Below are 21,728 nucleotides of genomic sequence, written 5' to 3'. Positions count from 1 at the left end.
GAGATGACACATGGAGTAAAATCATGGCCCCACTGAAGTCCATGACAAAACTCCCATGGACTTCAATGGGGCCAGGATTTCACCCATGGTTTGGTAACTAAACCACAGGACTAGTGGTGAGGAAATCTGGGATCTCTGCTCTGCTACAGGCTTGCTGTGTGGGTTTGAGAAATCACTTAAACAATTTGTCTGAGACCCCTCTCCCTATAAACCTTAATGAAATAAGCCTCCATACTCATTTTATTAAGTGCTTTGAGAAGCTTGCATGGACGATGCTATGGAAGTGAAAAATATTATTAATGAGGATGCTATTGTGTTACATGCTTTTGTTGTCTTTTACCTCACCAGAGTGTGTGTAGGCAGACCTTTGCAAAATTTTTATATCAACTCAAACTCTGTGGTAAGGAGTGAATAATAATTGAATAAGGACTTTAGGGTTTGGCCTGTAGCCCATGTTTGAATTCCTATGCTGACAAGAACAGCAACAGAAGACTTATAAACATGGACTGAGGTTCCCCAAAGCGATTATATAGTACTTCTCCCTACAGCTGGCATCCCTCCTATAAACCCTGGTACCCTCCCTTCTTAACGTAAGAGTCTTCATGAGATATGGTGGCCTCACGCCATCCTGGTCATCATGTGGTAGTGTGCGACTGCTCCTATAGGTTCTGCAGAGTTGCCCAGTGTGGGCAACTGCCCCATAATCTCTATGGGATCTTCTGGAGGAAAGGGTACAATGAGGAGACAAAGCCACTGCTAGAGCAGGCAGGTACTCTATGAAAAGAGTAAATGGCTGAGATGCCACATAATTTCTAGCATGGTTGCTGGGCAACTAAAGTGAGTTCCTTAGCAACTGCTGCTTAATGATTATGGGGTGTCTCTTCACTTGAAATGTTTGTCTTTGTGAGCTACCTAGAAGGCCTCTTCATATCGCTGAACCATGCATTGAGGTGAGATGGCCAGGAATTAGTAACCTAAATCTGGAAGTACTTATAGCTCAAACTGAGCTATATTTTGCAATTCTCATATTATTGACTAAATGGTCTTTTGATGTTTTTATTGTTTGTTTTTTCCCCCCAGCCTCATGCCATTTGCTTTTGTCTTCCTTTGTAACATTAGAGAGTAGGTAGCCCAGTAATGTGATCACCTTTTAATTATGCTGCTACTTATTGACGGAAAAGAACCAGAGCTAGATCCACTAAGTGGACTTGGACTCAGTTTTCCGGTACCTAAATTTAAGAGCCTTGCTGTCTAGTGGATGTACAGCCTGGAGTTAGGTGCCTAGGCCCCCTTTATGCTGCCTGGGGAGAGTCAGGTGCTTAAGAATGGGATCCACAAAAGCCAACCTGCTGAGTAGGGAGCTGCCTATGCTACTCAATAGGAAATCCAGAGGAGGGGGTGGTCCTAAGCCCTGCCCCCAAAGGGAGTTAAGTTCCTAAGTCTGGGCCACAGGAAGGCATCTCCCGCCACTTGGGATTCACAGCTGTGAACCCTCTCCTGGAGTTAGGCACCTAAGCCCTTTCTCACAGAAAACAAGGAGGTGGTGATGCCCCCTTCCTAACCTATAGCTCAGTGGTTGGTACAGTCACTTAGGATGTGGGCAGACCCAGGTTCAAGTCTTCCCTTCGCCTGATGTGGAGTAGGAATCTTCTCCCCACCCCGAAGAGGATGCTCTAACCACTGGGCTGTTGATTATTCTGGGTTGTGCTGCTCTCAATCACTCCTTTTGAAGCTGTTCCACTGTCTACAAATAAACATGAATTGGGTTAGGGAAAGGGTAAGACTGACTCTCTAACCTGGGGATTAGAGCACCCAGAGGTATGTGGGAGACAGCTCCCAGTCCCCCTCCTCCACCTGATGTTTAATTATTTATGCACAGTGGAACTGGTTCAATTGGAGAGACTGAGAACAGCCTACACTATAGCCCAGTGGTTATGGCGCTCTCTAGGGTGGGGGACCTGATTATTTAATTTGGGCCCAAATATTGCATCTAAAGAGTCAAAGACGTTAACATGACCCTGACTCTGTCCAACTTTAAATAGTTTTTAATGAGATTCTGGGTTTGGTACACAGAAATCTCCACCTGCTCGATACCATGGCAAACACCTTATTAATAAAAGGTTAACAAAATGTTTAAAGATACATTTCAGATGCTTTACTTTTTTTTCCCTTCTTTTCTGTAACATTTAATAAGGCTTTCATTGTAACATCCCTTGTTTCCCTGTCCCTTTAGCTGTAGAGAGCCTTTAGAACGACAACCCTCTGCCTTCTGACTGTCTTTCAGATGGTAATAACTGCTCTTTTTTTGGGAAAAGAGGAGAAGTTAGTTGAAATGGGCTGGAGCCGTTCTTGTTAAAGTCTGATCTCGTTGCCTTAAAGGCAAAAGGAGACCAACACACACACACAAAATGCAGATTCTGTCTCTGGCATTGACTTTCACTGCTGGAAAACACAAGCACAGCACGCAGTCTTATCAGCCATCTGAGTCCTGGCAAACTTGTTACCAGCATTGGCTTTTAGCTACCTTTCTGGCCACAGGCTCACAGCCATATTGCAAAAGAGGTCAATTCTTCGCCAGCTAAGCCAGGCTCTTATTAGAAAGAACAGAGAAAAAATAGGGTAGGAAGGAAAAGACACATTGGGGATGTGGAGAAGGAAGATGGAGCCTCACATCTAAGGTGGGTCTTTGGGATTTAGTTGGAGCCAGTGGAGGAGCTGGTATCATCTGGGTGGGTGTGGGAGTGAGTGTGTCTGTGTTTCTCTCTCTCGTCAGGACATCTGTCAGATTAGAATGAAGGTCTAGGGTCCAAGAAAATGGCGGAGGTAGTAGCCATGATGGTGAAGCTTTCTCCTTCCCCGTCCTTCGTTTTGCAGTCAGCCAGCATTCACACGTGTCTGTATTTTCCCCCTAAAGTTGCGGGTTTTTTAGGGACCCAGAAAAGGGTGCACTAGGCAGAATAGTCTGTCTCCTCAGTTCGTTTGCCAATTTGGCCTAATTTTCAACATGCCACTTTTGGTCACAGACTTCCAGTCCCGCACTTTTCTTTTTTTAATTGTCTGATCTTAATACAGTTCTTGAGTTATATCGGGGGGCTTTTTGTTTGGACTCGCCTAGTGGGTTTTTTTTGTCTCTCTTTCCCATCAACATTTGTTGTTGTAGGTTAGTGTGAAATTTTATGAACTTTCACAACTTTTCACAGTTGTGCTCAGAACTAAGGAAAATAAGAAGGTCCAAATATTACATCAGCACCGAAGTTAAAATCCCTGCTTCATGTCAGGTGCGGGTGGGCGGTGGGTGGGAATTTGAGTCCAGGTATCCCATAGCCTTGGAAAGTGCTCTAACCACTGGGATAAACATTGTGGGGGGAGGGCACTTTCTCTTTCTTTGTTTTGTGTGGAGCCTCATCCAGTAGGCCACATGTCAGAACGCCCACCAGATTGGGGTGAAATAGGTGGGGGAACAGCTTGCTGGATCTTAGGCATGAGACAGGTGCCTAGACTGAGGTGAGTGTGCGCATGTCCAGCAGAAGATTTTTAGGCACCTAGTTTAGTCCTAGAGGAGGGGGAGATAACTGGGTTGAACTAACTAGAGCCTAGGGAAATGAGCTGGGGGGGAAATATAGGAATTTCCCTATATAACATGTACATTGTGTTTACAGCTTATAAAACAACATGAAGTGAAATGCAGCTAGAAGCTTCTTAAACATTGATATCAATCTGAGTTAAATTAGAACTCCTGCAGTCAAACCCAACCCAGAGAGGATGATTTGTGTTCAGAACTGAAACTCCATTGCCCTTTTCCTCTTCGTTGTTCTGCTGTGGCCTGTTATTGCGCCACTCCAAACAAATCTGCTAAACCCTGTGATTTGAATCCCTGTAACAATGGCATTGATCCAGCAATGAGTGCAGTGTGGGTGTACTCTAGCCACTTGTAGAGCTCCACTTAAATCAATGGAGCTATGTGCTGGTATCTTCCAGTGTGACACTTGTTGCAGTTATATGTGAACCAAATCCTGCATCATTCATAGGTGTAGTCCAAGCTGTGAGCTTTGATTTTGCTTCTGCTTGTCAATCATTTTGAGAATCTTGCCTGAGGTCCTATAAAAATTTATAAAACTGTATTAAAACCGACTTTAAAAAGTAGGCTAGTAAGAGGTTTGTTTCCTTAAGCCTTTGATAGTCCCTAACTGACATCGTAGTCTTCTGTGCTCACAGCCTTGAGTGTCTCTCAGAATATATTTTTAAAATCCTACATTGCATTGATAGTAAACTCTGCTCTTCACTTCACAGGAGGCCTAATTTTATTTTCTTTCCTAATATAAACAGCCTCGTGTTGACAAGTACTTGTAAAACACTTTAGTTATGCGATTGCTTTTGTCTTAACAGTACAAATCCTGCTTTAAAAAAAAAGCAGAAGATTTGTTTCAGCTTATGAAACATTAAAATTATTCTAGACAGAAGGTGAGAGAGTATTTATTCACATTCTAGATATAGATACAGATATATTAGGGCTGTCAATAAATCACAGTTAACTCATGCGATTAACTCAAAGATTAATCGCAATGTTAAACAATAGAATACCAATTTAAAAATATTTAATGAATTTCATGTTTTTTGACATTTTTAAAATATATTCTATTTCAACACAGAATACAAAGTGTACAGTGCTCATCTTATATTTTTATTACAAATTTGCACTGTAAAAATGGTAAAAGAAATAGTATTTTTCAATTCACCTCATACAAGTACTGCAGTACAATCTCTTTATGATGAAAGTGTAACTTACAAATGTAGAATTTTATGTACAAAAAATAACATAAAACTTTAGAGCCTACAACTCCACTCAGTCCTACATCAGCCAAATCGCTCAGACAAACAAGTTGGGTTGCAATTTGCGGAAAATAACGCTGTCCACTTCTTGTTTACAATGTCACCTGAAACTGAGAATAGGTGTTCGCATGGCACTGTTGTAGCTGGCGTTGCAAGATATTTACATGCCAGATATGATAATCATCTGTATGCCCCTTCATGCTTCAGCCACCATTCCAGAGGACATGCTTCCATGCTGATGATGCTTGTTAAAAAAAATAATGCGTTAATTAGATTTGTGACTGAACTGCATGGGGGAACATTGTATGTCTCCTGTTCTGTTTTACCCGCATTCTGCCATATATTCATGTTAGAGCAGTCTCAAATGATGACCCAGCACATGTTTGTTTTAAGAATATATTTTTACAGAAGATTTGGCAAAACGCAAAGAAGGTACCAATGTGAGATTTCTAAAAATAGCTACAGCACTCAACCAAAGGTATAAGAACCTGAAGTGCTGTCCAAAATCTGAGAGGGCCGAGGTGTGGAGCATGCTTTCAGACGTCTTAAAAAAGCAACACTCCGATGCGGAAACTACAGAACCCGAACCACCAAAAAAAGAGAATAAACCTTTTGCTGGTGGCATCTGACTCAGATGATGAAAATGAACATGTGTCGGTCTGCACTGCTTTGGATCATTATCGAGCAAAACCCAACACCAGCATGTCCTATGAAGATGAAGGGATGTATGAATCTTCAGTGCATCTGGCATGTAAATATCTTGCAATGCCGGCTACAACAGTGCCATGCGAACACCTATTTTCATTTTCAGGTGACATTGTAAACAAGAAGTGGGCAGCATTATTTTCTGCAAATTGCAACCCAACTTGTTTGTCTGAGCGATTTGGCTGACCTAGGACTGAGTGGAGTTGTAGGCTCTAAAGTTTTACATTGTTTTGTTTTTGAATGCAATTATTTTTTGTACATAATTCTACATTTGTAAGTTACACGTTCGTGATAAAGAGGTTGTACTGCAGTACTTGTATGAGGTGAATTGAAAAATACTGTATCTTTTTTACAGTGCAAATATTTGTAATAAATTGAGCACTATACACTTTGTATTCTGTGTTGTAATTGAAATCAATATATTTGAAAATGTAGTAAACATCCAAAAATATTTAAATAAATGGTGTTCTATTATTGTTTGACAGTGATTAATTGAGATTAATTTTTTCAATTGCTTGGCAGCCCCAATATATTTTTTTTTTTAAAAAAGGAAAAATTCTTAGTCATTTGCCTAAAGGAATAATTGGCTTGATTCCCTATTCTGCCTATGATAGGGAAATAGAATATTTAAGACACAAGACAAACAGAAATGATAGAACAGGTGGATTAATTTATCGTTGCACCGGACTATTTAAACTTTATAAATAGATAAAAGTAAATGAATTTCAGTTGTCCTATTATTTCACTGAACAGGATTTGTCAAAGGGAATAGGGAACCAGAGGCAATTGAATAACACTGATAACTAAATTAGCATCACTGTCAATTACCATTAAACAATGTTCACATGTACACATTCCATAGTCTATATTAAATTGAAAGTAAATTAGTGTACATGCTCAGTAAACCTTCAATTCAAAATGCAAGCTAGCTAGTGCCTAGGCTGACTCCTGCCCCTTCCATAATCTTTTCTGGAAATCAAAGTTCAGTATGCAGTCTTTCTCCTGTGTGGCCCTTCAGGCAGGTGAGGAGCTCTTTGCCAACTTTTTTTTGAAGGAGCTGGTTAATTTGGATTTCTTACTGCATTATTCTGTTGGTGAGATCAATTGGGACAAAGCCACTGGAATAATGCAGACTCTCTTCAAACTTGACATATCATTCAAATTACATTAAATCCTGAGCGTAGGTGATAATTACATTCTAAATTTTGCATTTAAGTTATTAACAATTATATAGATTAGTGGCTTTCAACTTGTGGTCCATGGACCCCTGGGGGCCTGTGACTATGTCTAAGGGGGTCTGCAAAAGACTTATTCTGTTCAGCCAGGTGTCAGGCTCCAACTAAAGATTCATAGATATTAAGGTCAGAAGGGACCATTATGATCATCTAGTCTGACTTCCTGCACAATGCAGGCCACAGAATCTCACTCACCCACTCCTGTGATAAACCTCTCACCTATGTCTGAGCTATTGAAGACCTCAAATCATGGTTTAGACTTCAAGGAGCAGAGAATCCTCCAGCAAGTGACCTGTGCCCCATGCTACAGAGGAAAGTGAAAAACCTCCAGGGCCTCGTCCAATCTGCCCTGGAGGAAAATTCCTTCCCGACCCCAAATATGGCGATCAGCTGAACTCTGAGCATATGGGCAAGATTCACCAGCTAGATACCCAGGAAAGAATTCTCTGTAGAATAGATGGACAATAGATTTCCAAAGGCATTTACATTTCCATTCAAAGCTTCCAAAGCGTCTGCACCTCTACTAGTAAATTTTTTAGGGGGGTTGCAAACAAGAAAATTGAAAACCACTGATACAGACTCTAGAGAGGGTCAGGTCAACAGCTCACGTCGCTTTAGTGGAGTCACTGAGACATTAGATGTAGTTCGATCAACATACCACCCTTTCTCTACAGCTAAAATACATGTAACCATTCTACTGGTTGTAACGAAAGTGATATGATGGAAACAAGAAACGTGTCAGAATTCTCACTAGTAGATTATTTGGCCCAACTGTTGCTCTTTAGACAAAAAGCAACAAAATAGAATTACACTTAAGAATACATATCACTGTCTTAAGGGCAAAAATAATTATCCCCAAACCAAAGAAATACAGTGGTAAGTTTCTAATTAAAAGAAATGCATAATTAAGGCACCCAAACAACCGTATTTCTACCCTATAGTGACACCATGAGGAGGGAGAGAGAGAGAGAGTGAATAAAATTAGTTTAATTTCATCTGGGACCACAGATGCTAAAATACCGTAATCATAAACATCTGTTTAGTGCATGCCCTACTACAAAAAAGAGTTAAGGTTGTTTGGGTACCTCAGCTATACAGATCTTACCTTCACATGTTTTCTTATCCTACACTTGCAAGTTGGAGTGCATTAATAAATCAGCCCCGGGCACCCTAACTCCTGAGGTGTCCACACTGGTAAGGCACATAGAGCGTCCAGACTCCACAGCTGGAGCGCCCCGGTAATTCACCTCCACAAGAAACATAGAGCTTGTTGCACCCTGGCTGGAGTGCCATGGTGCCGGTGTGGACGCCCTGATCTATTAATACACTCTGACCGGCCTCCAGGAAGTGTCGCACGGTGCCTGTTCTAGCCACTCTGGTCGTCACTTTGAAGTCGACTGCCCTGTCCTCAGGTGACCAACTGTTGGACCCACCCTTTAAATTCTCTGGGAATTTTGAAAATCCCCTTCCTGTTGGCTCAGCCAGGCATGGAGTGCTCTCAGCGAATCTTTCCAGGTGACCATGCCTCGATGTGCCAGGTGATCCCCAGTGTGGAGCAATGGCAAGGTGCTGGACCTCATCAGTGTTTGTGGGGAGGAAGCTTTCCAGTCCCAGCTGTGCTCCAGCCTTAGGAATTACGATACCTACGGGCAGATATCAAGGGCCCTGAGAGAAAGGGGCCATGATCGGGACGCAGTGCAGGGTTAAATTGAAGAAGCTGCGGAATACCTATCACGAAGCGCTGGAGGGAAACAGCCACTCCGGGGCTGCCCCCACGACCTGCCAGTTCAACAAAGCTGGACGAGATACTGGGGGCGACCCCACCTCCACGCTGAAGAGCACCATGGACACTTCAGAGGCCATGGCAGCCCAGAGTGCAACAAAGCAGGAGGAGGAAAGTGGGAGATCCCTAGATGCATGCAGCCAGGAGCTGTTTTCCAGGACCCCAGAGGACAGTATGCCCCTGGAACCATCAGTCTTTCCCCCCTCCCCATCCCCCATGGTACTTACCATTTCAGGGCTCTTGTGGGTTATGTGCATTCGCCTTGGGACAGGCAGTTTCTGCTATTGTGTGCACTGTGCTTTTCTATAAGTTCGGCCAAATCATTGCTCTGTCTAGTGTTAACAATGCTGCCTCTGTTAAACGTTGCATTTTGGCTTTACAGATGCAACGTTGAGATCCCAGCCATCCTTGTTATCAACGGCCGAAAAGCTGCAAAGACTCAGGAAGCAACTGTGAAGAAGCAAGGAGGACCTTCTGCATGGAGTTATGCAGCAGTCCCTTACTGACAATAAAGTACAGGAGTGGCAGGAGACCAAAAGGAGGGTCTGCTAGGAGAATGCGGATTGCTGGCAACAAACCATGGAGCAGCTCCTAAGCATTATGGAGCGCCAAGCAGACTCGATGTAGGTGCTCATAGTACTGCATAGGGAGCAGATCCGTGCCCCCTCTCTCCGCAGCCCTTGTCCCCAAACTCTTTCTCCTGTGCTCCCATGTTACCCCAACCCACTTTCCCGGACATCTGGTTTCTTATCGGCAGCAGCTGCCTCCAACGCCTTTAGCTTCACTGCCCACCCCTGCAAACTACGACCCTTACCTACTCCACTCAACCCCCATCACCATACATTTTAGCCAGCCTGAAGTGCAGTACTTGTTGCACAGCACTCCAGGCAAGAAGACTGAAAATGATAATAGGACATAGGCAAATCTGTGATTGTTCCTTTCCCCACCCTACCCCTTTCCCTCCTCCCACATAGCACAGATGTGTCGTGCCATGTGTGTTTCTCCAGCAGTTGTTTTCTTTTCAATAAATGAATTTTTTGGTTTTGGAAACATTTTTTATTGCATTAAGTAAAAGATAGCATAGCCCAGGAAAGCAACAGGCCCTGCAAGTCAGTGCATCATACGTAGCAAACACAAATGATTATGAGCATTGGAACCACTGCACTTCACTTCCATGCAGGGCACTAAACCTTACTGGTGGCTTTCAGCATCAAATTGCTCCCTCAAGGCATCCCTAATGCTTACAGCCCCATGCTGGGCCCCTCTAATAGCACTGGTCTCTGGCTGTTCAAATTCAGCTTCCAGGCATTCAGCCTCAGTGGTTCATGCCTGAGTGAAGCTTTCACCCTTCCCTTCACAAATGTTATAGAGAATACAGCATACGGTTATAACCGTAGGAATGTTGTCAGCAGCCAGGTCCAGCTTCCCATACAGACAGCGCCAGCAGCCCTTTAAATGGTCAAAAGCACACTCAACAGTCATTCTGCACTGACTCAGACTGTTGAAGCACTCCTTGCTGCTGTCAAGGCTCCCTGTGTATGGTTTCATGAGCCATGGCATTAAAGGGTAGGCGAGGTCTCTGATCACAGTGGGCATTTCGACTTCCCCTACAGTGATCTTCTGGTCCTGGCAGAAAGTCCCAACTTGCAACTTCCTGAACAGACCTGTGTTCTGAAAGATGTGTGCATCATGCATCTTTCCGGACCAGCCTGCGTTAATCTCCGTGAAATGCCCACAGTGATCCACAAGTGCCTGGAGAACCATTGAGAAATACCTCTTGTGATTAATATACTCAGTGGCTAGATGGTCTGGTGCCAGAATTGGAATGTGCATGCCATCTATCACCCCTCCGCAGTTAGGGAAACTTATTTGTGCAAAGCCAGCCACAATGTCATGCACGTTGCCCAGAGTCACGGTTCTTCTACACAGGACACGATTAATGGCCTCAGCATGATTCCAACAGTTGACTTTCCCACTCCGAATTGCCTAGCGACCAGTCTGTAGCTGTCTGGAGTAGTGAGCTTCCAGATTGCAATAGCCACCTGCTTCTCCAGTGACAGGGCAGCTCTCAATCTCATGTCCTTGCACCACCGGGTGGGGGTGAACTCAGCACACAGTCCCATAAACATGGCTTTCCTCATCTGAAAGTTCTGCAGCTGCTGCTCGTCATCCCAGACTTTCATGATGATGTGATCCCACTACTCAGTGCTTGTTTCCCAAGCCCAAAAGCAGCGTTCCACGGTGGTGAGCATGTCCACGAATGCCATAAGCAATCTCGTGTCCTTTGCATTATGCATATCAACATCATTGTTGGATTCCTCACTGTCACTTTGTAGCTTGAGGAGTAACTCGACTGCAATTTGTGACATGCTAGCAAGACCCATCAGCATATTCCTCAGCAGTTCGGGATCCATTCCCGCAGACCAAAAGGGAAGACAGAGCACACAGTGCAAAAACCATTGAAAGATGGGGCTAAATGTGGACGGAAGCACAGGGATTGCTAGGATGCAAAGCGATGCATCATGGGGCATTGGGACAGGACCCAAGATACCCCGTGCTCCCCTTCCCACAAGCCTCAGTGCCAGAATGGGAAGAGGTGCTCTGTGGGATAGCTGCCCATAACGCACCGCTGCAAGTGCCACAAATGTGACCATGCCACTGCGCTTGCAGCTGACAGCGTGAACACACAGCAGCGCTTTCCCTGCTGCTGTCTCCCAGGGCTGGTTTAACTCCCGGCACTCTATATCTGTCAGGGTAGCCCTAGTCTCAGACTGTTTCAATAGTTTCTACTGAACCTACAGACGCTCGCTCGTGAGCTCATAACATGGTGTACAGCCCTTTTGAAAGCATCAGGCAAATATTCATGCCAGAAATGTCATATCCCTTCTATTCCAGTGAGAGAGACGGCAGGCTAGTTCTGTTTTTAAAAAAACGTTGCAAGAGTAGGCACAGGCCACCAGCAGAGGTATAGGAAGTACATCTGCTTTTCCCCCTTAGCCTGTCTGGACTCAAAAAAAGAAAAGAAAAAGCAGCTGTGATTTAATTGAGCTCATCAGTTGGCATTACCCTGATCAGCAAATATAAAAGGCTGGTGGTAGTTCAGAAACAGCAGTCCCTTGTTGACCGAGATGCAGTTTATTAGCAGTTGTGTAGAGTTAAGGTTGAAGAAATCTCTCTTATGAGCAGAGTTTGTTCCCTATGAGGTATGTGATTGAGTGGCTAACTACTAGGGCTCTTGAATGATTACAAAAATTAATAGCAATGAATTGCGCTGTTGAACAATAATAGAATACCATTTATATAAATATTTTGGATGTTTTCCACATTTTCAAATATTGATTTCAATTGCAACACAGAATACAAAATATACGGTACTCACTTTATATTTATTTTTTATTATAAATGCACTGTAAAAATAGTATTTTTCAGTTCACCTCATACAAGTACTGTCATGCAATCTCTTTATCATGAAAGTTGAACTTATGAATGTAGAATTATATACAAAAATAACTGCATTCAAAAACAAAACAATATAAAACTTTAGAGCCTACATAGAAGTCCACTCAGTCCTATGTCAGCCAAATTGCTCAAACAAACAAGTTTGTTTACGTTTGCAGAAGATAATGTTGCCCGCTTTTTGTTTACGTCATCTGAAAGTGAGAACAAGCATTTGCATGGCACTGTTGTAGCCAGCGTTGCAAAATATTTATGTGCCAGATGCGATAAAGTTTTACATGTCCCTTAATGCTTCAATCACCATTCCAGAGGACATGTGTCCATACTGATGGTGGGCTCTGCTCGATAAGGCTCCAAAGCAGTGCAGACCAACGCATGTTCATTTTCATCATTGGAGTCAGATGCCACCAGCAGAAATTTGGAGTCATTTTGAGCTAGGGGACCCAGTGATATAAGCCCTGTGGGAAAACAGTCGTTTTAAAAAAAGCTTCTAGAGATTTCCTTTGTGCCACCCCACCACCCCCATAGCTAGAGGTCAAACCATTGATAGATTCTTAGACTTTAAGGCCAGAAGGGACCATCATGACAATCTAGTTTGACCTTCTGCACATTGCAGGCCACAGAACCTCACCCACCTACTCCTGTAATAGACCCCTAACCTCTAGCTGAGTTACTGAAGTCCTCAAATCATGTATCACCATTTATACTAATTTAAATCTGCAAGTGACCTGTGCCCCATTCTGCAGAGGAAGGTGAAAAACCGCCAGTGTCCCTACAAATCTGACTTGGGCGAAAATTCCTTCCCAACCCCAAATATGGTGATCAGCTAGACCCTGAGCATGTGGGCAAGATCTACCAGCCACACACCTGGGAAAGAATTCGATGTAGCACAAAGCCCTCTCCATCTAGTGTCCTATCTTCAGCTGTTGGAAATGTTTGCTGCTAGCAGTCATGGATGGCTACATGCCATTGTAGGCAGTCCCATCATACCATACCTTCTATACACTATTGAGCTCAGTCTTGATGCCAGTTAGGTTTTTTGCCTCCACTGCTCCCCTTGGAAGGCTGTTTCAGAACTTTGCCCTTCTGAGGGTTAGAAACCTTCATCTAATTTCAAGACTAAACTTGTTGATGGCCAGTTTATATCTATTTGTTCTGGTGTCCACATTAGCACTTAACTTAAATAATGCCTGGTTTTATCCTTCTGATATTTATCCTTCTGATGTATTTATAGAGAGCAATCATATCTCCCCTCAGCCTTCTTTTGGATAGGCTAAACAAGCCAAGCTCTTTGAGTCTCCTCTTAGAAGGTATGTTTTCCATTCCTGAGATCATCCTAGTAGCCCTTCTCTGTACCTGTTCCAGTTTGAATTCATCCTTCTTAAACATGGGAGACCAGAACTGTGCACGGTATTCCAGATGAGGTCTCACCAGTGCCTTGTATAATGGCACTAATACTACCCGGTCTTTATTGGAAATACCTCGCCTGATGCATCCTAGGGGTGCCTTAGCCTTTTTCACAGCTGCATCACATTGGCAGCTTGTAGCCATCCTGTGATAAACACCCAGGTCTTTCTCCTGCTCTCTTGCTTCCAACTGATAAATTCTCAGCATATAGCAAAAATTCTTGTTGTTAGTCCCTAAGTGCATGATTTTGCACTATTAAATTTCAAATAATTTCTATCACTCCAGTTTTCAAGGTCATCTTGTAGGATATTCTGGTCCTTCTTCATATTGACAATACCTCCCAACTTTGTGTCATCTGCTAATTTTATTAGCACACTCCCACTTTTTGTGCCAAGGTCAGTAATAAAAATGTTAAATAAGATTGGCCCCAACACTGATCCCAAGGAACCCCACTAGTAACCTCCCTCTAGCTTGGCAGATCACCTTTCAGTATGACCTGTTTTAGTCTCCCTTTAACCAGTTTCTTATCCATCTTTCAGTTCTCATATTAATCCCCATCTTCAATTTAACTAATAATTTCCCATATAGAACTGTATCAAATGCCTTAACTGAAATCCAGGTTTCAGAGTAACAGCCGTGTTAGTCTGTATTCACAAAAAGAAAACTCCTTTTCTTTTTGTGAAATCCAGGTAGATTAGATCTACTGCATTTCCTTTGTCTAAAAATCAGTTATCTTATCAAAGAAGGAGATCAGGTTGGTCTGGCACGATCTAAGTTTTGTAAAACCATGTTGTATTTTATCCCAATTACCATTTACCACTATGTCCTTAACTACTTTCTCTTCCAACATTTGTTCCAAGACCTTGCATGCAATTGAAGTCAAACTAAGAGACCTGTAGTTTCCTGGAACATTTCCCCACCCCCTTCCCAAAAATGACTTCAATATGTTAAGTTTTACCCAAGGTAGTGCATGGCACTCACTAAATCCCAAATTGAGAACAGGAAACCCAAACTGAGAATAGTATTTAACAAAATGTATATGTTTTACACTGAGACAAGGTGGGTGAGGTAATATCTTTTATTGGACCAACTTCTCTCTCACCAACAGACGTTGGTCCAATAAAAGATATTACCTCACCCACCTTCTCTCTAATATCCTGGGACCAACATGGCTCCATAAACTCTGCAAATAACACATTTTACACTGCACATTCACCAGGACGGAAGAATGGCTAGAGGGCTTCCAGTCCCACTATTTTATATGTGATTCTAAGTATTCTAATATGCGAACAATTACTCTGAGTGCTTGAAATTTGGTGTGACTTATGCGAGTAAGGGGTAGCATTAGTCACGTGACCCCAAATTTGGATTACTGATGGGTTCCTGATTTAAAGCCGCCTTCCAAAAAAACCCAGTTTCCTTCTGCTGCCTTCTGCTGCTAAACTGAGAGGTACTAATAATGACTGGATGAGGCTGTGAACTCACCCTTCAATTCACATAACTAAGGATAAATTAATCATAAGCCACCACCTAAGAAAGACAAAAGGAGTTTTTAATTGAGAGGCTAGAGCTTGCTACAATGTGTGAGTCATGGGTGGAAATTTTCTTTTTGGGAGAAATGTAATCTAAGTATTTGGGGGGCGGGAATTAGACATGTGAATGCTTCCTGGGGGGAGAGCCATTGGGGGCGGAGAAGTGGGGAATAGGGGGAGATGAGTTTGAGGCTGTAGTGAGGAGTAGGGATTATAGAGATAGATGGTAGGGGAGGTGAGAACTTAGGGGCTCAGGTGAGGAGGCATGGCACCCACCAGCTCTGCCAGTGCACCCCAACATTGCATGAAAACTATAAATAAAGTGTCAGAAGAACATTAATTGGGAAATTGGAGGTTTCATGGCTCCTGAGAAAATGTGTGCTATATGGCACAGAAACACTACAAGCTCTGACACCTTAGTGTTTCTCGGAGATGGGGTACATCTATTGGACCGGGACCAGAGGATCTTTCTTTCCTGCATAAAACTGTCGGTATTCTGGAACAGAAACCCTGTCAGTGATTTCTCTCACCAGTTGTGGTACAGAACGCCATGCTCCAACCATTGTGAAACACCATCAGGAATACTGTTTTCACTGTAACATAGTTGTCCTTCACTCCATGCACTGCACATGAGTTGGGTTATAGGAGGGGGGAAGTAATAGCAATGGAAATGGTTGTATATCAGGGAGTGAAAGCTTCAGGGAGATGCATTCCCTGCTTGCAGCGGAGAGGCCGGGACACAAAAGTGGGGAGGGATCAGGACATAGCTGGAGAGGTGGGCCAAAGCAGGGCTGGTAGGGTATAGGTGGTGTGTGTGTGGCTGGAGGACAGGGGAGCAGCTAGCTCAGTATGTTAATTGTGGGATTGTGGTAGGGCAGGATTAAACCCCTTTAAGGCCCTGCCAAAATGCTGGCTGCAGCCTGCACTCTGGCCAGGAGACCAGGGGTAGAGACACAGGTATTCAGCAGGGAACCCAGCTGCAAGCCCTAATGAGGACTGGCTCAGAGGAACATGCTGACAGCTGGACTGAGGCATGAGAGGGCTATAAAAGCCCTGGGCAAACCTCCGTGAGGAGGCTGGCCTGGAAGGAGACAGGAGGGTGGTATTGGTGTCTCCTTTCCAAAGAAGGAAGCCTCGAAAGCTGGGAGACCCTGGGGAGGGTCTGTGGGGCACTAGCTGTTGGGGGATTGGGGATCTGGGAACTGCACAAACACTGTAAATAAAGACACTTGGGTGATCCAGCAACAGAAGGTGTGGAAGATTCTTTATTATACCAGCCTAAACACAGGGTGCAGGCTCAAGAGGGAGGAAGCCTGCAGGGATCCTGTGACAGGAACATAACTACCTATATGACTACTAACTCTTACCAAAAACATATTTTTCCTGTTCAGTCTAGGAAATTCAATGACAAGAACCAATGTTAACACAGAGTGAAGGTTGCTTAGTGGCATGTTTTCCTCTTGCGGAGTGCTTAGCTGAGTAAAACCCAAACTTCTGAAAACAGGAAATGCACAGTTAAGGTTTCCCCTGCAACCTGAACTCTACTCTCTTTCAGCAACACCCCAGTACACCTCACTATACACACACACACACACCTTTTCTCTGCCAACCCTGCAGTTTCTGAAATGTACAAGCTCTTCTTTTACTAGCAGTTCACTCTCACCCGCAGGATTCCATCTAATGCTGTGAAAGGACAAAAAGGAGGAAATGAGGGGGAGGAACAGCTGCCCATGCCACCTTCCCTCTGCTCCTATGGAGCTAGCATTAACCCATAAGAATTATTTGCATACACTCCAGGTGCAGTCAGTGTGTTAAGTGTACCTACACTAAATAGTGGAAGCAGTAGTTATCACTGCTTTTACTATGTTACTATTGCTATTTTGTGTGTGCTAATTCAAGCAAAGTTAGCATGGGTATGTTCATGCAAACTAGGAGAAGGAAGTTGTAAAAGGCTGTAAAGTGGTTCTTAAACTGTCTACATGTGTTACTCTTTCTGGGAAGTGGGCGAAGTGTGTGAGTGTACACTGGGATCTGGAACCTCCTGAGTCTTATAGTGCCAAGGGCTAGTGCAAGTGTGTGTTAAGTGCATACTGAGGCATCGATTGAAGAGGGCAGAGAGAAGGGGGCTTGCTCAAATTGTTTTATGTAGAGATTCCTCCCCCCCCTTTTGTTCTTTAATAGTGTTAGGTGGAATCCCCGGGATGAGAGTGAATGGGGTGTAAAGGGAGGTGATCAGCTTGTACATTTCAGCAACTGCGGAGTTGGCAGACGAAAGGTTTGTGTGTTACTGGGGCATTGCTGAAAGAGTAGATTTAAGGTTGCATGGGCAGCCTCGCTTGTGCATTTCCTGGTTTCCAGAAGCTTGAGTCTTGCTCAACTCAGTACTCTGCAAGGGAATGACATAGCATCAAGCAACCTTAACTCTGTGTTAATGTAGTTTTTTGCCATTGAATTGATTTTTTTCCCCCCTAGAGGTATTTTTATTGAGCAACTGTACTAAATCAAATATCTGACCAGTAGAAAATCGGACCTTGTGTCCTTATTCTTATAAAATGGCTATTGTCTGCCTTTTCATTTTATTTATTTTATTTTTGGAAATCAGCTTTCCTGTTGTCACACTTGCTCGGTAAATGGCTCCACAGAATTCTGATTTGGTATGTATTCTTTTGCTGTGTTGATGTTACCATTATTGTTGATTGCATTCCAAAAGTGCCTCTTGGGGTCCCCTGATATTTCATTATGTTTTTATATTTGCAGCCTTTTCTTGAATAGAATTCTTTCTTGCTTTCTTCTAGTACATTTGCTCACTTGTTTCCTTCTGCAAAGTAAGTTTTAGACATGGCATTAATGGGATTTTTGTATGCTATAATTCATTTTGAAGGTTTGAAAAAATAATCTCTTAATGTATTCTAGAAACAAAATACCTATATTCAATAGCTCTGCATTTCAATAGCTAATGTCAACAGAATAGCTCCATAGTGAAGATTTTAAAGGTAGCTGAATCCTTGATTTGCTAAAATATTAGGAAAAAACATCTGACAAAGCAAGCCAATGGACTTCTCCATAGCCAGTAGCTGTCTGTAAGTAGAAGTTAACTCCTGTACCTTTCATGGGGTTTTAGTCACCTCTCAGTTATATCAGTCTGATACCAGTGTAACTCCATTGAATTATTCCTTGTGTACACCAGTGTAAATGGGATAAACAAGCCCCATGAGACTTGAAGTGCAAAAAGCCAGGAAAGGGCACTCCCAAGAAAACAACTCATTCTGAAAGAATAAAGATTTGATTCTGAAAGAACCAGAATATCTCCTTCAAGGTGCCAGGTGCTCTGAAATCTCACTGAAGTAAATATTCCCAAAGGGAGTTCAGGGCACTCAGGACTTCACAGAATCTGGCCCTAACTTTGTTTTTCCCCCCAAATTTCTCTGGTACGGTAAGTGAACAGACTTATAAGATATGACTCTCACTCTCAGTAGATGGATGATTTAAAATGCTTCTAGGACAGCTGTTCTCACACTGTGGGTCAGGACCCCAAAGCAGGTCATGACCCCATTTTAATGGGGTAACCGGGGCTGGCTTAGACTTTTTGGGGCCCTGGGCCAAGAGCCAAAGCCCAAACGTAAGGGCTTCAGCCCTGGGCAGCAGGGCTAAGGTTACAGGCCCCCTGCCTGGGGCTGAAGCCCTTGGGCTTTGGGTTTGCCCCCCTGGGTGGTGGGGCTTGGACAGGCTCAGACTTCCATTCCCTTTCCTGGGGTCCTGTAGTATTTTTTCTTGTCAGAAGGGGGTTGCGGTGCAGTGAAGTTTGAGAATCCCTGTTCTATGATTTCATCCCATTTAAGTGCCCTTTAAACATTTAAGGGCCTGATTCTTAGTTATACTAAGGCCACATACATCAGTCTACAATGTGATGCCTCTTTACACTGCCAGATTAGGGCAATGGGGCCTTAGTGTAGCTGAGGATCATGCCCTTAAAGAAGTGGGGTGAGTGGGAGTATAGTCTGGGAATTGAGTAACTTGTTTTGGATTTCAGTTGTGCTACAGACTTGCTGTGTGACTTTAATTTCTCCATGTCTGTCTGGTTTTCCCCATCTTTAAAATGGAAAAAACACTTCCCTGTGTGCTAAGGTGTCTACCTGCACACAAGGCCTGAGTAAGTTAAAAGGAGCCAATTAACCCAGTGACAGGCTGCACCTGGAAAGGAGTCAGGGCTATTAAGGTCTAATTGATGATGAAGCCCACCTGGACAGGCTAAGGTGGAGAAGAGGGAATTGGTAGAAGACAAGGAGGAGTAAACCCTAGGATCTCTGTCTGAGAATAAAGATTGTGACAAGAACCTGAGAGTGTGAACTAGCCATGGGAAGCAGAGGAAGCTTGAGTGGTAACCTAGGGGTGGGTTAGAAGACAGAGGTAGGAAAGAACCTAAGGCAGTGGTTCTCAAACTTCTGTAGTGGTGACCCCTTTCACATAGCAAGTCTCTGAGTGCGCCCCCCCCCCTTATAAATGAAAAACACTTTAAAATATATTTAACACCATTATAAGTGCTGGAGGCAAGTGGAGTTTGGGTTGGAGGCTGACAGCTTGAGACCCCCCCATGACATAACCTTATGGTCCCCTGAGAGGCCCTGACCCCCAGTTTGAGAACCTCTTGCCTAGGGCAACAGCATCTGGGTCTGAGATTGCGTAGACTGTGGTTGTTAGGCATAGTGTCCATGGGCCGGAACCCAGAGCAGTGGGCAGGCCTGGGTTCCCCTACCAACCAGCCACAGGAGAACTGGCACAGTCAGGGCAGTGGATCAGAAGACTACCTGAGAGAGTTTGTCCAGAGGGACTTTAATAGCTGGAAGGGGAAAATTATAGTGACCTGGCAGGAGGAATAAGCCACGAAGAGGGAGTAACCTGAGCTGCGAGAGAGAGAATCCACAGGATGAGCAACCAAAGGAGTGGGGGCACCAGACTATCCAGAGGTAATCCCCAGGTAAGCTGCATGGAAGAGCTCTAATAGTGAGTAGTAAACACTGTGATGCCCTGCCTCAGAAAGCTATGAAGGCATAATTCATTGATGTCAGGGTCTTTGATGGAAGGAATTTTTATAAATGCAGGTTTTATCTTCCGCAAACATAAGCATTAATATAACACAGCAGGCTATTGATCCAGCTAAACCAGCATTTTACAGCTGGTAGTAGCCATTAATTAGTGCTCAGATGGGAAAACAAGATTAAAACCATTGTGCTAACTATCATGCTGTGTTATGAAGAGGGGCAAAGGAAATAATCTTATCGTGAAAGAAGGTAGGTTAAATAAAACGCTTCAATTCTTGATCTAGTGGATTTTTAATCTTTTTAAAATCCTGCTAAGCTATTTAGCACCATAGCTCCTTATGGCAGCAAATTCCAGAGCTTCATTCTTGTAGCATTTCAGTGTTTCCTTATATTGGTTTTAAACTTGCTTTTCAATAATGTCAAATATACTTTTTTTTTCTGAAATGAGCAAAGGGTGCAAACTTAAGACTGATCAAACAATTCATGTAAAAAAGGGATTTTAAGCACTTTGAGACACCCACAAATTTTCCTGTGTTTGTAAAGACTGTAGTAGAACCATGAATCACCAAGGCGATACAAAAACAGTCATTCTCACTAATGAGTAAGAGCTTAATTCTATAAGCCATTAGTCATGAGTAGTCCTGTTGAATTGACCAGAAGTGCTCTTGTGAGTAAAGGTTGCAAAATCGGGCTCCAAGATCTTAATATGTGGAGGGGGAAAATGGATTTTCTTTGAAATGAAAGTTTTTTAATTTTTAATTGGATGTAAAGTGTTCCTTTCAAATAATCTGTGTGAAATCATCAGGGATGCAACCCCATGGTCTGGGTGTCCTTAAGCCTCTGACTGCCAGGTGCTGGAACTGGATGACAGGGGATGGATCACTGGATTATTGCTCTGTTCTGTTCATTCCCTTTGAAGCATCTGGCACTGTTGAAAGACAGGTTACTGGACTAGATGGACCATTGATCAGCCCCAGTCTGGCCATCCTTATATTCTTGAAATACAGTCTGTAGGTTTTGATTAAAATATCCAAACATCTTAAATTTAAAGAAGTGACTGATTGTGCAGCCCTTATTCTGTAGTGTAATCTCATTGAATTCAGTAGATCACAAGAGCGATCCCTGCAATAATGCCAGGCATGTGCTGGTGGAAAGATAATGTCAAAGTATTCTTTGTCTCTCTCCTCCTCTTTTTTTGTCTCTACTGCATATATGTTAAGGCTGGAGGCTAATGTCATAGTTTCTGAGGTAACCGCATCTCTGATCCCTTGGTGGTGTCCCTCAGAGCACTCCACTCAGGTTTAGGGCCTTTAGCTGAGCCTGTCACCTTTGTCAAGGCAGGATCCCTCCAGACTGAGGACTTAGGCTTCATGCTCCTGCAATTCGCTGACTATCTCAGCAGGTTTGAAGCCAGCTATATACCTAAAAAGGTAGGTTGATCTAGCTACATGTTTCTGGGGTATGAAAAATCCACATACCATAGTGATGTAGTTAATCCAACCTAACCCCTGGTGTAGACTGCACTACGTGGATGAAAGAATTCTTCTGTCAACCAAGCTACTGCTGCTCCGGGAGATGGATTAACTACACAGATAGGAGGACCCTTCCCATTGCAGTAGTGAGCATCTATGCCTAAGTGCTACAGCAGTGCAGCAGCAGTGCTTCTGTAATGTTGCAAGTATAGACAAGCCCTGAGACTGTAGTTGAGTCCCTGCAGCCCTGTTCTCTCAGGTGCAATGAT

At 43.4% G+C, this 21,728-nt stretch overlaps 1 long non-coding RNA gene across 1 annotated transcript in view; it reads left to right on the top strand.

Annotated features, from left to right (window-relative positions):
- LOC311518377 overlaps window positions 1-9,603 on the top strand; it is a 31,303-nt gene extending 21,700 nt beyond the window's left edge. Inside the window, exon 2 of the long non-coding RNA XR_014710968.1 lies at window positions 8,936-9,603. This is a non-coding gene — a long non-coding RNA (uncharacterized lncRNA). The remainder of the gene's footprint in view (window positions 1-8,935) is intronic.
- Window positions 9,604-21,728: the final 12,125 nt, after the last annotated feature.

This window comes from Lepidochelys olivacea (assembly GCF_965140295.1).
Source record: "Lepidochelys olivacea isolate rLepOli2 genome assembly, chromosome: 3".
In the NCBI taxonomy this organism is placed as follows: Eukaryota; Metazoa; Chordata; order Testudines; family Cheloniidae; genus Lepidochelys; species Lepidochelys olivacea.
This window is presented reverse-complemented; position numbering and strand designations above follow the sequence as displayed.